The 12,500-nt window shown below is 41.7% G+C and overlaps 1 protein-coding gene across 1 annotated transcript in view; it reads left to right on the plus strand.

The window, feature by feature from the left end:
* Nucleotides 1-12,500, plus strand: part of KALRN (kalirin RhoGEF kinase) — a 507,955-nt gene that overhangs the window by 134,031 nt on the left and 361,424 nt on the right. The gene's annotated exons all lie outside the window — the stretch shown is intronic.

Raw genomic sequence — 12,500 nt, forward strand, 5'->3', positions numbered from 1 at the left:
GGTGAGATATCACTCCTTCTACCATAATTATCACTTGCAGAGGGCTGTGAAAGGCTATGAGAATCAAGCCTCATCCATTGGCAGCACAGAGGGAACTCTCCTACTTTTGATAAGAAAAGAAAAGCAGAGGAATTGCATGGGAGACCGGAATTTTAAAATCCCTGCCTGCGGTATGTGCCCGTTATTTCTACTGCTTTGTTGCATTTAGCTTCAGTGCCTATCAAGGCCCTGCTTCTTGTCCTCACAAACAGGGCAGATGGAGACATGGACCTGATGAACAGCAGGACTCTGAGCAGAGCACTAATTAGGCAGGTGTTAAGCACCTTTCTGGAAGATCCGTTCAGACAGTTGACATCCCAAGGGGACAAGGTTTTGTCCTTTTTTCCCTCCTCTCGCCTCTCTAGCTATTTTTAAATGGACAATGACAGTGAACTGTTGTGTGCATCAACAGAAGAAAATATGTGACTTCTTTTACGTTTTTATTCGAAGGAATTGGAGTTCTCTGTTAACATTTCTGGTAGTCTCTAATGAGTAGGTTGATGACATGTACTAGCATATGCATATTCTAGTACAAAATCTCTACATCATGCTGGCCACATGACTTCACACTGTAAATGTCATTAGTTGAGTGTATGTTAACAACCCTAATTGTTTTCAGTGATCTGTCGTGAGCTGTTAACTGAGGGCACCAGCTCTTAACAGGAGAAGTTGCACTAATCGCTCAGTTTTCACAGAGTGGGTAAAACCTGTTGGCCTTTTGAAGTTTGTGTGTGTATATAGCCTTTGTTAACAGCATATGGGTTATTAACAGAGAGTTCATCTGTGCTGGCATCCTCTAACAGGAACCACAGGCCTTAGTGGTTACTACCAGTGAGTTCCTGGGAAGAGGCAGCCAGTTGATAACTCAATTCTGGCTGCATTCTATGCTCGGAAGCTCCTGTAAAAAAGCAAGGCACTACAGGATCTCACAGTTCAGCCTGTGTTTAGTTTTGCATTATTTGGGATCTCATTTCTTGGAATCTGGGATCACATCATACACACACACTTCAGCCGTAAGTTCTGCAGATTTGTGGACATGGTTACAATACCCAGTGCTCTGAAGTGATGAAAGCCCTTTAAATGATGTCTCAGCTATTTGCAGCTAGTGAAATCCAGCTATAAAAAAAAATTTCTTACAGAAAGAAAATTCTGTAGTAAATATCCTGACATCTGTAAAGCAACAGAGTAACAGCACTCTTCAAAGTAACGTGACTTACAAATTTCTGGTTACTTAAAGCTCTTTCCTCTTTTCCTCTCAGAGATACAGGATGTAGAAAGCTAAAATAACTTGCTGCTGATCTGACTCTGCAAGATGCGTTTTTGCAGTTTTCAGAATGAGGGCCTTGACAAAAACTTTTTTACAGCATGACTCTGAACTTCACCTCTGGCACTTACTGGCTGTAGTTGCTGTAATAGTTGGGTGCTATCGTACATGTAAGTTTGTTTTCACTTAGGTCATTTCCAAGACTTGGGCGATGGCTGCTGGTTTTCAGATGGGGTTTTTTGGGAGGAATTACATGCTTCAGGGACTCACGTAGGAGGTGTTAATCCCTCTGAAGAGCACCCAGTGTTATCAAAAAGCTTCTAAGGGCTGGTGGTAATTAAACAAACCTTTGTCTGTTCCTGTCACTTCTTTGAACTTATTACTGCAGGTTTTAGGTATGTAGGATCCAAAAACACATGGAAATGTTTGTGAAGTGCACTGATGAAGTGTGAGCTTTGAATCACAGGCAGAATTTCTCCATAGGAAGATTGTAAAGATGATGCAGGATGGTAGAGCTGTTAACAGATAAAAACATGCTGACCTGCTGTCTTATTCCTGAGTACAGTTTGATAGGGGATTTTCTAATTTTCAGCTCCATAGGTTGTGCTGTTACTGTGGGCCTGTCAGCATAAAGATCACTTGAGAGTAATTTAATGGCAAATGGGAATTTTGGCCAGAAGAGCAGGAAAAACAGCTTAGAGGACAGCAGACATTTCTCTTGCTGAGCAGCTACTAGACCGTATCCTTACTGCTGCCTGGTTCAGCATTTCCCCACAGTGGAAATTTTGTCCTGCCATATTGATGCTGACTGTAGTCATAGAATCATAGAATTGTTTTGGTTGGAAGAGGGCTCTAACATCATTGAGTCTAACCATCAACTCAACATCAGCATGGTCATTAAATCAGTCCTGAAGTGCCATGTCCACACATTACTTGAACATCTCCAGGGGCAATGACTACACCATCTCCCAGGGCAACCTGTTCCAATGCCTGACCACTCTTTCAGTAAAGGACTTTTTTCTAATATCCAATTTAAACCTCACCTGGCACAATTTCAGTCCAATTCCTCTCATTCTGTCACCTGATATTAGGGAGAGTAGATCGACCCCTACCTCCTTCAAGGTAGTTGTAGAGAGCAACGAGGTCTCCCCTCAGCCTCCTCTTCTCCAGACTAAACAATCCCAGTTCTCTCAGCCACTCTTCATGATTCTCTAGACCCTTCCCCAGCTTTGTTGCCCTACTCTGGACACGGTCTAACAACTCTTTCCTGTAGAGAGAGGCTCAAAACTGAACATAGTATTCGAGGTACAGCCTCACCAGAGCCAAGCACAGGGGCAGAATTGCTTCATTACTCCTGCTGGCCTGAGCCAGTCTTGTAAAGGTAATTTCCCTGTCCACAGGATCACTCCATACTGCTCTTTGATGGGAAGTAACAAAGCTGACAGGAGATGTCTGGACCCAGGGAAAGCCTTCCTTCAACCATCATCCTGGGGTTGAGGGATAGCAGAGGCTGGGGTGGGACCATGGAGGGAAAGAGCCCAGCAGTCAAGCACATTGTACCAGGCAGCAGTCTGCCAACAGCAACCTGATGGTTGCAAGCAGAAAATGAGCCAAGGTTTGGGGAACTCTTCTGTATTTAAAGTAATAAGAGGGGGAAAAAAGCAGAAATGCAGATTAAACTCACTTTCCTTCAGTCTGTGAGCAGTTGTGACTCCCTCAGAGCTGTTGCGCATAATTTTTTTTTCCAAAGAAATGAAAAAGTAATGGATTCTGACAGTGTAAGACCTTGCAATGTTTGTGTTTTGATGCATGGTTCCTAATGGTGAAGGAAGCAATATTGTGTGAACAAATTATTCAGAGATCGGAAAAAGCTGGGGGGAAGGGAAGAGTGAGGGGAAGCAGAGGCCACTAAAGAAATCTGCCTGAAGAGGCACCTAAAGCAATTCCTATTTTGCAGTGGAGGGCTGGGATAAATTGTGCAGCACTGAAACACAACTGAGCAAGTCCCAGGCATGTATTCAACCATGCAGAAAGAGAAGGCAGAAATGGAGAGCAGAAGTATCATTAAATGTGGGGGAAAGGAGAATATTTCGGGTTTTGGGGGGGAGGGGACTTTTTTGTGCGTTACTGCTGTGCTGCTCATGCAGTGGTGGGAATTATAAGGCTGCCTGGTACCACAGCAGTTCTATTGAGAACTCCAGTCTGAACCAGTACTTTAGCATTCATGATACATAGACCGAACTGCTGACAGTCCATTCAAGGCAAGTGAAAAGGACAAAATTGCTCTGTGTTCTGCTCAGCTGCACTGTTCTCTGTCTCGGACTAATAGAAAAACTCTCCTCCACAACAGTAAAAGGAAAGTCACGTCACGATGTACAGCCTGATTCTCACTAGCAGTGGATTCAGTGAGCCCTGGTGCATCTGATACTCCAGCTGCTGAAGTGTAGGGCGGGATGCCAGAATGTTATGCTTTCAAAATTGCAGGTTGAAAGAGTTTGTCATTCAATAATGTGATCTATACAATTCTCTTTAATCTCTTTTCCTAGTGGAGTCATTAAGTACACAGGGATATTTGGCAGAGAAATGGTGCGGGGTGATATGTCTTATTTTGAGAACTGACTCTCCTTTTTAATAACAACGAACATTTTTTTCCACACATCATTTTGTGATGGACACAGGACATGTAGTAAACCTCCCATTCAGAAGAAGTGCTAGGTCATTTCCTACATGCACAAACAGCTAAGATCATTGTCTGGATAAACCTCTCAAATTTACAGTCAAGTGCATGTTTGAACTTCCTAAGCATGCTGAAAGATTAAATTTAATGGAAACAGAACCTGCTTGCAGCACTGACAAAAACACCTATTTGCTTTTGTGAAAGCAGGAGGATGCAAAGGGAATCGGATACAGAAGGCTGTGCCTGATCAGCACTGGAGATGAGATTTTTGCCAGTGGAAGCAGATGTTTTGAGGGTTTATATTTTCAAGTTAACGTACTGGAGCCTCCTAAAAAGAGGCTAGATTTAAAACATGCTCGTTGCTTCTTTTCTTGAGATTTCTAGTCTTTAAGAGGTCTTTTGCAGTTGCTAAGAAACAAGGTTCCCCACTTGGACACCCCTTTGAAAATCCTGGTCTATTATCAGAAGCATTTGTGGTATTTGAAAACATCCACAAAACACTCAGTAATTCTTCTTATTACTTTTGGTTTACTGCTATAGGCAAGAACAACAAGAACCATTTTTTCTCATAGAGATACCTGACAGATAAGAAATTTGACAGAGGTAAGAATGTCCATCATCACTGAGCTTAGTAGGATGGTGCTTTTCTCATAACACAAGGAAATTGGTCCATCTACATAAGGCCAGCATAAAACAATCCCACTTCACTCAGGTCTCTTTTCCAAGCCTGAATGGCTAATACAAGTGAGGGGGGACTAGTAGGAACAAAGAAAGGAGCATCTTTGTACTGAACTATATCCAGCTGTTGCTGCTCAGGCTCTGCTTTTTTGAAGTGCCCTGAATGTCACCATTCCAGACCCAAACTCCTGCAGCAAACAGACTCAAGGAATAATTTCCAGAAGGTAGAGTTTTTCTTGTGGTTACAGTGGTGAAATGGTGAAAAGGCTGGATCAAATGGGGCTAACTTGGGCACAAGTGACAGAACAGGCTGAGGCAGTAATTTTTCTTGCCTAGAGGATGGGCAATCGCTCTGCTGAGCTTTTTATTGTGGTAGCTTCTCAGGTGCACTCATAGCTGCTTGATTATCTGTACGCTTCACTGCTGTTTGATGTGAAGACATCCTCACGTGAGCTGTCCCCAAAATCCTCCGCATCTTTGCTAGGCACCCACAGAAATGGAAAGACATCATCACCCTTTGCACTAACATAGCCTTTGCTCTTTCCTGAGAAAATAGCCATCATGCAAACCTATCATCAGTCTGTAGATTGCTCCAGTTTTTGTTTAAAGACACGTTATCTTCAAAACATAAGTGAAGAACTGACTTCTCTGAGTTATACACTCCACACTACCACCTGGTCCTGAATCTGTAATCACTCTGTGTCAAGATTTCCCATGTCTTTCAGAGAGTGTTTGATGCATGGTTTTTATGTATTGACTTGGCCTTGTAATATGTTTCCTTGCAATATGCTATTTAGATGCTCGTTATCTTTGTGTTCTGTAGAGAAATTCAGACAAGATTTTCCACTTGGCAAACAGGAGGGCAGGGTAGGAACCACAGCCTTTTATTCATGTCAACTCTTGTAAGTTTTTTCAACAACAAAAACCTCCTGTTTAAGAGAACGGTGTGTGACAGGAGTAAAATGGGAACAGAGTAATCGTGAATTTTCAGCTTGGGCAAGAAATTGCACATTACTTGTAGTCCAGAATCAGAATTTGAATATCATCTTGTCTGGAAAGGTTCTATGAGGTTTTACTGGCAAGTATCAAAATGTTCTTATCAACCCCATACTCTGTCTTTTGATCACTGTGGAAAAATTGATCAGTCAGGCCAGTTTAGTGTCCAGAAAGGTAGTTTATAACTTGAGCAATTTGGCCTAGAATGAAGAATTATGGCTTGGATGTACATCTTCCGCTTTCCTCATCTGCATGAATTTACAACATCCATTTGAACTGGCATCAATTTATAGTCTTCAAACTAGCGCAGGGCATTTAACTGAAGAGGTCTGACGATATGTGAAGAATAGGCTGTGAAAGAAATAATTGGTTATGAGCTGAGGTTACATTGCTAGAGCTTTTCTTTTTCTTTCTAGTTTGCCTTTGAGTTAAGTTAAATTTCCTTTTCTGCACATATAAGAAGTAGTTACTGTCTTTTTTGAAATTATTTCTCTCTTTCATTAAAGATGTAAATCATCATTCTGGAAAAAAGAGAGACACATTGTGCTAGAACTGTTGGTCTGTAATGATTCATAGGCCTCAGACTTGTGGATTCCTCCCTTGTTTCCTTGCTATACTGTTTTCTTCTCTGTAATCCTCTCCCCCCGCCCCCCTTCCTTTCTTTCTAAAACCACTTTCTACTGTGGTATCATTCTAGGGTATCCCCTGGCTGTTGGGTGTCTCTCATACAAATATGGACATAGGTCTTATCCATGCATCTAAGGAAGGTGGGCTATGAATTTTCTTTCTCAGGTCAGTTGGATTTTGGAGCATAGCTGTAAATGATGGCCCAAGTAACTGCGGTAATTTGTTACTCTGTTTGTAAGCAGAGAGAATGGGGAAGAAAAAGAAAGAACACTCATGTTCAACAAATTATTCTAAAGCTTTTTCCCATCATCTTAATTGTTAGTTCCTCACGATTTCCTTCCATAAGTAATTATGAGGGAGAAAAGTCATAAATTATAACTTAATTTGCCCCAATTAATGTTGAAAGATCAGTGCAGTTTGCAGAAATGAGTGATTCAGCTGCACTAATGGATTGTGGTGAAGATGGTTTTCTGTCACGTTATATAATACTCTGTTATTGTCTTTAGCTCAGCTCGTGAGATGCTAGAAAATCTCTTGTTTGTGCTTACTTGGAAGCTGGAATCTCAGTTTGCCTAGCAAATTATCTGAGTTTTATCCTCAATGCTATTACAAGGAATCCTGCTAAAGTCCAAACCAGGAAATGGCTGGATTTCTTATTCAAGGGTTATCTTTATGGCAGAAAAGTAGTATGGAGTCATTACAGATACGTGTGTTTGCTATATTCTTCTCTAAAATCATGGTCTTGTGTATTAATTTCCAGAACTACCAAATTCCCAGCAGTTTAACTGAGATCTGCAAAAGCCATTGATAAGAGTTTATTTCCTGTCATGGGACTAGACTCTGTTTCCAATTACCATTCTACAGTTTTATGTTCAACAGATATTGACTATTTAGAAGACAGGATAAAAAGAAATCGGTTTGAAAATGGTGATTCTTTAACTTGTGCCACATTCAGATTTTCTTCTTCTGACTTTTAATCATGCCATTTAGCAGGATAATATTTTCATTGAAAAGCATGAGAGTCTTCCTTTCTCACTTGCTCTTCCTTTGACTCACTGTCCTCATTTTAACTGATTGGCTGTTTTCACTGCCTCGCGCTTTCAGTGGGAAAGATCTGGCAGTTCTGAGCTACTGCACAATCTTGTTCTTTTAGGAAAGTCCTATATAATCCATTAAATTCCTATAAATTCCAGCTGGACTAAAGGAAGAACGTTGGGCAGTTAGATTACCCTTTTTCTGAGCATTAATTTATAAGTTGAATAAAAAAGTATGCAGCCTGGATAGATTATAAGCCTTGTCTCCCACATGATACAAATTCTCTAACAGGAACCTCCCACAAACAGAAACAGGTCCAGCCTGGAGAGCTTGGAGGTGAGCACATCTCTTTAGGACTTGGTGACTGGTTTTCAGCACAAGCCTCCTTGCAATAAAATCCAGGTCTTGGCCTTAAAAAGGCCTTGGAAAGGCCTTGGAATTTGGCCTTCTGTTCCAGAAAAGTATGTTGCTGTGGTGGTGGAAATGCATCTGAGATCTTGGATGCTTCTCCTGTGTAGAAGAGCAGATCTGACTCACAGCTACAAGTCCTATGCGAAACAGGACAGTAGGGCAAAGAACAAAGATTCATTAGTCATCAATATTCATTAATCATTAATATCTTTATGTAACATTTCTCTGCTGGCCATTGCCATAATTTCCTCATTTTTGGTATGAATATATATTCAGTTTCTTTAGCCACATTATTGGTTAGCTGACCCAGTTTACAGACTCCATCAAACCCAGTATGTCCAGAGTAGGAAACTGTAATGCCTTTGATGAGTCTCCTCTTCAGCAATATTGGTTTAGTCTACAAATGACTCTCTAACTGGAAGACTAGGGGGTCTTTTTATAAATGAAGCCACCATAAATCAAACATTACAGACTGCCAGCTTCCTCTCTGTGCCTTGCTTACCACCTCACACATACCCATGTGGGAGAAGCACATTAAATGAGAGGTAATTTGGTGTCGGTGCTGCTTCATCAGTCTCACCTGAGTAGAGAACAACTGATTGATTCAGATTTCAGTGTGTAAGTTTTCCTATTGAAGACCAAGTCTTCATGGTCATTTCACTGAAAATCCTGCAGAAAACTGGGGAATATGTCTTGAAGGTAGTAGTTTTGGTTACCAGGTGTTCTTACTTCTGGGAAAAAAAAAACAAAAACAAAACAAAATTTACAAAAGACTTCTGATTATTGCCTCTCACTGCAGCTCCTTTCTGGAACTGTGTTTGCAGCTTTCAGGCTTGTAGATAGATAAATTATATGCTCCAGTACCCAGGTGATTATGCATGCGGTTGTATGTTTTATTTTCAAATCTGCCAACTCTTGGAGCTGTTATTGCTCAGAAAATTGGTGCAGTCATTGTCAGATGTAAGGAAGGCTTGAGGCAGAAGAGATCTGGGCTAACACCCACTCTGTGATTTAACACCTCTTCTAGTGCCCAGACTCTATATCTTCTGAAGATCTCTATTTACAGTGGTGGGAATTTCAGATCTAATATTGAAATGTTTGAAAGCTCAGAAGATTGAGAAGGTGTAAACAGACCCATGAGACATGCACTTTTTCAAAGTGTTTATTAAAACCACCTGCCAGTGTCTGCAGCATGGAGGATAAGCAAGTGATCGATTCAGTCCTGGTCTTCGTCAGAGGAGGCAGTGCAGTGCACGGTACAGGGCTCTACAGGAGGAGATTATCCTAAGCCTGTGATAAACCCAGGAGTGATCGTCATGAGGGACTTGGCTTCCCCATGTGCTCTTTCTTCACCTACACTTTGCCTCCAAGCACACTCTTCTCTGTGGTGGCTGCTCTGGGATATAAGTGATTCTGCTCAAAGATGGGTGTGTTGAAAGCACAGGGATGATTCAAGCTGTTTTTCCTTTCTGAATGCAGTCAGTATTCTCCACTCCTGTTTCTCATTTACTGAACTAAAAAATTTTCACTGGATGGTGGGTTGCACCTGAGTATATTCACTGGTTCAAAACAGGCCAATGGGGCAGCTGAGAATAGCTCTCTGTGAACACTGAATGCCAAGAATGTCTTGTGGCTTGAACTGATGATAAGATGAACTTCCAGTGAAGTTCAAGCAATCAGAAGACTAATTGCTTGAGACTTTATTTGGCAGCAGTGCTAACTGAGTAGCACTTGATTATTTTCTCAGTTTTCTAGAGATGGACATGTTTTTTTTTTTTTCAAGAACAGCTTTACATCTTTTCTTTCTGCCTTTTAATTTTCCTTCGAGCAAACCACACAGAGAAAACACCCACTTACCACTGATGGTAAGAAATTTTCTTGGCCAGTGAAAAGACAAGATGCTGCTTTCAGGCTCTGTGTCTGCTCTCAAGAAGGTAAGGAAACATGCTGTCCCCAACATATGGGTGAAGTGAGATGAAGAGCGAACAATTTGCTTGTGATCATGCTTTATGTCTGTGGCCAAGATTCCAAAGCAAATATTGCAGGCTAACCCCAGTAACCATTATCCTTCCTTATCTTGAGACCATCAAGGAAAATGTCAGAGCTTTCTGGAGACCAGAGCTGGCACAGCAAGACCCTAGGCAGAGCCTCATGGAGCTGGGAGAAGGTCTCAAATAGTGAGCCACCTGCAGCTTTTATTATCTTCATTGGGTATGAGTTATTTCCTTCACAGTCATTCAGAGAGGGTACACCAAGGAAGAGAAGGCCATTTCCTTCTGAGGAGTAAACCACAAGTATTGGTTCAGTGTTATTTTTTCCTCAGATGAGCTTAAACAAACCACAGAACGTCTGGGCATCTACATCATCTCCTGTTTTTGCAGAATAGGTAAACGAAAGGTTAGAAGAACTCGTGTTTATGAGGCAGTAACTGCTTCCTGAACTAAATTAATTTATAAGCAACTTTGAACGAAGATGTACATCCCCAGGCTTTAAGCCAGGGTATTGTCCATAATGCCTTTATTGCCAGATTAATGTGCTATACCTCCATGTTACTCTTAGCAGACAGATAGGTGGTCTCCTTTTTTTCCCCCCTCATTCTCAAATAATTTAATAAGGGAAAGATAAAAAATGAAATGGCCTTTCAATATCAGTTTAATCTACAGCAATCAGCTGCACTGCACACTAGCCACAGCTACCCTGAAGGCTCTCTGCAATGTTACTTGTGTCTTAATACTGATTTCCATGCCTTAGACATCTTGGTTTGCTTTTACATTTAACTCAGCTCTGAATTTACTGAATTTCTCTTGATTTTCTGGAATAATTACAACTTCCCATGAAATGCTACTTTTACTTTTGGATATCTGAATTTACTCAACCTAAATTCCAGTTTAATTTTATTTTCCTTGGGAATTCAAGCCATAAGCATTCAGGTTTGAGTCAGTATCTATGCAACACACGGTGCTGTAAATGGCAACACAACTCTTTTTTTTCATAAAGGATTAGAATAATTCACAGAGAAATGGTGGATTTCAGAATTCCACAGAATTGTGGAACTGAAGGATAGCTTCAGCAGAGCAAATCCACAGTTCTCTAAAAACTGCGTGGAGCTCCTCCTCTCTTCATTGGCAGGACTAAGGACAGGGTTTAATCCACAGTCTAAAGCCATTAGTATTGAGGTGGCTTCATTTTCACTCCAGCCCAAAACATTTCTTTGCCTACCATCCTACCATCCCATCCATACAAGGACCCTGTCCCCTGACATCAGTCAGCCCCTGTCTCTCCATGATTCAGCTCAGCTTGAAGCATCATGAGACAAGCAGAGCTCTAAGCCTGCAAGCAAAAAATGCTATATTACCAGTTGGGAACTGTTTGCATTCTCAGATCAGGATGACTCAAGTAGCACGAGCTATGACTACATGCTGGGAAAATATCATCTGGGGGATGGAGTGAGCCACAAGTACACCCATTCCTTCTTGCCATGCTTGTTTCAGAATTCCCCTCACAGTTTGAAGGCAATCCACCAGTGACTTGTTTGCAGGAGCAACAAACTTGTCTTGAGGGACTATGGATTTCTAAAATCTCCAGGTAGATTTCATCATCATGGGCAAGACCTTGACTGGGGCTGGAGTGGGAAAGAACTAGCAATTGTCTGGAATAAATAGCTGTGTGATTGAAGGGGCCCTGGAAGCTGCTCTTTGGGAGTGCATTGTCCTAAGCAGAGCTATTAGCATTTAAGGCTGCACTTTCTTTCACTTTACACCTGAATGCATAAAGAGAGCCAGGGAACAGAAATACGTCTCTCAGCAACACGACCATTGTAATTAGCTTGATGTCCATTGATCACCATGCTCCTTAGTGATGAAAGCCAGGCATGGTGCTTTCCAAATCAATAATTTTACACTTATCTAAAAATGATAACGTTTGGATTTAATTCAGCATCCTTGCTCGCCCTTGTCGGAGCGAGATAGGAGAGGGAGGAGAACCACAGCAAAGCTGCAAGTATGACCTGGCAGGACTGCCTCTGCAAGCAGGCATCTTCAGCATGTGAAACCACTGTAGAAAGGCTGGGTGTGTAAAACTGGCTAGTACTTTGAAGAGTCACTCCAAAGTTGTTAACTCTGTACATCTGTCAATACTGGCCATGTTCCCAGCTTTTGTTTTCAGCCCACTTCTCCTGTAAGCTCTTAGGCATTGTCTCCATGGTTGCCATCAGACATCTGGATGGGGTGGTCAGCAGTAACATGGCATACCTTGGGTCATGGAGGAATGCTTCATGACAAACGGTTAATAGGGGCAAACATCCCTCAGTTTGTCCTCAATAAATCTGTTTCACATATAACTTTTAGCTGTAGCTCCTTCAAATCCTTTGCAAGGATAAAGGCAATCATCATACTGGGGTACACAGAGCCCTGGGGGTATAATGTAAGTTTGGCTGGTACCATTTGGTACAGAGGTCCAGAGGGAAAAAGCTGGACATACTGGGGGTATGAAATGAGAAGAAGAAAAGACGTGGCTGAAAAGTGGATGGTTTTTGGTGTGGGGAACTCATGGGGGACAAGACAGAGAGTTAGAGGATCTGTGTGTCAATGTGGCAGGCAGCTAATCCAGAGCTTCAAGAACAACTCATTTCTTTCATGTGCAGGGCAGTGGGGCTCAGATACCTGATTACAACCTGTAAGAGTTGCCATGAGGGAAACCTGCTAACCTCTAAATGCTGAGGTTTTACAGGCTGACAGCTGGGGAGTGGTTAAGTTACATGTATGCACATGTGCC

This window comes from Indicator indicator, chromosome 5 (assembly GCF_027791375.1).
Source record: "Indicator indicator isolate 239-I01 chromosome 5, UM_Iind_1.1, whole genome shotgun sequence".
In the NCBI taxonomy this organism is placed as follows: Eukaryota; Metazoa; Chordata; class Aves; order Piciformes; family Indicatoridae; genus Indicator; species Indicator indicator.